Raw genomic sequence first — 2865 nt, forward strand, 5'->3', positions numbered from 1 at the left:
ATCAGTCCTAGAAGAATGTTGGGCATACCAGACACTTGACTATTGTGAAGTCCTAGTCCCTGATCACTTCCTGATCTTAGCAAGGTGACCTGTGGACCTGTCAGTTGTCCACTTTTCGTGGACATCAACCGGGCTCTCCCAAAGTGCACCCTACAAATAACTATTGAAAATATGTGCTCTTGGTTTTCAGCATTCCCCTTCCCCTCTGGAACCTCCTATTGGCAGAGTCTGTACAGGCGCCAGGTGGCAAAGCAGAGATGCGGTGAGAGTCTCCGCTCCAGCATCACAGAGTTTAGAAGGGTGGGAAAGGAGTCGGAGACAGCTCAAAATCTGGCAGATGACCTCGATTTTTAAAAGCATTGGTTCTGATGGAACCGTGCAAGGGCAAGGAAGTCAGAGGTGGATCAGCTTTTCTCTATCAGGATTTAAAATGAGAAATAACCAGAAAGATCGATCATAGAATTGCCTTCTCAGGAAAATTTCAAGACTATAGTAGACATATTAAAGCAAGGCTGGTGATGCAAATGCTTTACTTCTCAAATCTGTTTGTGATAATTAAACCTCTGTCACCTGGGGCAGCCTTAGTTCTCAGAGCTCCTGGTACAAGTCTCTTCCCTTGGGTGGATTCTTGGCTTTTCTCCCAGACTGCTTTTGGCCCCCAAAACCAGTCTTCACTTCCACCCCAAGCAAAGAAACTGAAGAAACCGAGACTGACTCCTGCCTCCAGGCCAGAGGAAATGCCTGCTTCTCTGAAGTTGCCGAAGGAAGAAAAAGAACAGCAAGAAGCAATTGAACATATTGATGAAGTACAAAATGAAACAGACAGACTTAACGAACAAACCAGTGAGGAGATTTTGAAAGTAGAACAGAAATATAACAAACTCCGCCAACCATTTTTTCAGAAGAGGTCAGAATTGATCGCCCAAAGCCCAGATTTTGGGGTAACAACATTTGTTAACCATCCACAAGTGTCTGCACTGCTTGGGGAGGAGAATGAAGAGGCGCTGCATTATTTGACAAGAGTCGAAGTGACAGAGTTTGAAGATAATAAATCAGGTTACAGAATAGATTTTTATTTCGATGAAAGCCCTCACATCGAAGATGAAGTTCTCTCCAAAGAATTTCATCTGAATGAGAGTGGTGATCCATCTTCGAAGTCCACTGAAATCAAATGGAAATCCAGAAAGGATCTGACAAAACGCAGAATAAAGCCAGCAGGAAGAGACAGCATGAGGAACCAGAAAGCTTCTTCACCTGGCTTACTGATCACCCTGATGCAGGTGCAGATGAGTTACGAGAGGTCATCAAAGATGCTATGTGGCCAAATCCATTACAGTACTACTTGGTTCCAGACGTGGATGATGAGGAAGGGAAAGAAGAAGATGACGATGAAGAGGAAGAAGGATTGGAAGATATCGATAAAGAAGGGGATGTGGATGAAGGTGAAGAAGATGAAGATGATGTTGAGGGGGAGGGAGGAGAGGAAGATGAAGGAGAAGATGACTCATGGAACACTGATGGATTCTGACCTTCTTTTTAAAATTTTCTCCAGTCCCCGGGAGCAAGTTACAGTCTTTTTTTTTTTTTTTCTCCTCCTCTTGTGCTCAGTCACCCTGTTTTTGAGGTCTCTTTTCTCTTTTATACCATGGCTCACAACTTATTTTGGGGGAAAATACCTTGAGCAGAATTCAGTGGGAAAAGAATCTCTATCCTTTTCTGTTCCAAACTCTTTTTTACCCCTTCCTGTCTCAACAAAAACTTTGTGGAATCAACACCACCATGCTCTGTGGGAAAAAAGAAGACCCTTCTGCTCCCTTAGGTCTGCTGGAAACTGGAGGGTGCTAGGCCCCCGTGTAGTAGTGCATAGAATTCTAGCTTTTTCCTCCTTTCTCTGTATTTTGGGCTCAGAGATTACACTGTGTCTCTATGTGAATATGGACAGTTAGCATTTACCAGCATGTATCTGTCTACTTTCTCTTGTTTAGAAAAAGAAAGAAAAAACTTTAAAAAATGGGGTTATAGAAGGTCAGTAAAGGTTGGGTCTGAGATGTTTGGGTGGGTTAAGTGGGCATTTTGACAACATGGCTTCTCCTTTGGCATATTTAATTGTGATGTTTAATGGACATCCTTGCAGTTTCAGATAACAATTTTAAAATAAAATTCTCTCCTAATGATGACTTGAGCCCTGCCATTCGATGGGAGAAGCAGCAGAACCTGTAGGATCTTATTTGCAATTGACATTCTCTGTTGTAATTTTATTCCTGTTTATTTAAAATTTTTTCTTTTTGTTTCGCTGGAAAGGAAACATGATGCTCACTTTAAGCGTTAGAAGTGTACAGGTTGCTTTGTTACGATAAAACTAAATGCCTACACAAAGGAAAAAAAAATCTGTTTGTATGTTCAGTTTTTACCACTTCTTGGGGATAATAAATTTCCTATGTAACTACTGGAAGAAAAAAAGAAAAGATTCATTCAATGATCTATCACTATTTATAAAGGGTCTGTTTATTGTGAGTGAGGCAGTGTTCTGGGTGCCAGGGATAACTCAGTGAACATGACAGCTAAAAAGTCACTTTCTTGTGGACATTATATTTTATTAGGGAAAGAGAGAGATAACACCCAATGAATATAATAAATGAATAATATAGTACGTTGGAGGTTGCTAAGTGTTATGGAATAGACATTGTGCAGGGATAAGGCCAATTCAGATTGTGGAGGTGATGGTGGTCAGGATAGGGGTATTTTAAATAATAAGATGCGGCAAAGACTTGAAGAAGGTTGAGTGAGAGAGACATCTGGCTATCTGGGGGAGGAGTCTTCCAGACAGAGGGAAAAGCCACCCTGAGGTAATGGAACTGTAAATTC

General features: G+C 41.4%; 1 pseudogene; it reads left to right on the forward strand.

The window, feature by feature from the left end:
* The first annotated feature begins 518 nt into the window (after nt 1-518).
* On the forward strand, nt 519-1528 carry LOC132520296 (protein SET-like; annotated as a pseudogene).
* Nucleotides 1529-2865: the final 1337 nt, after the last annotated feature.

The sequence above is a fragment of the Lagenorhynchus albirostris genome, chromosome 5 (genome assembly GCF_949774975.1).
Source record: "Lagenorhynchus albirostris chromosome 5, mLagAlb1.1, whole genome shotgun sequence".
Lineage (NCBI taxonomy): Eukaryota > Metazoa > Chordata > Mammalia > Artiodactyla > Delphinidae > Lagenorhynchus > Lagenorhynchus albirostris.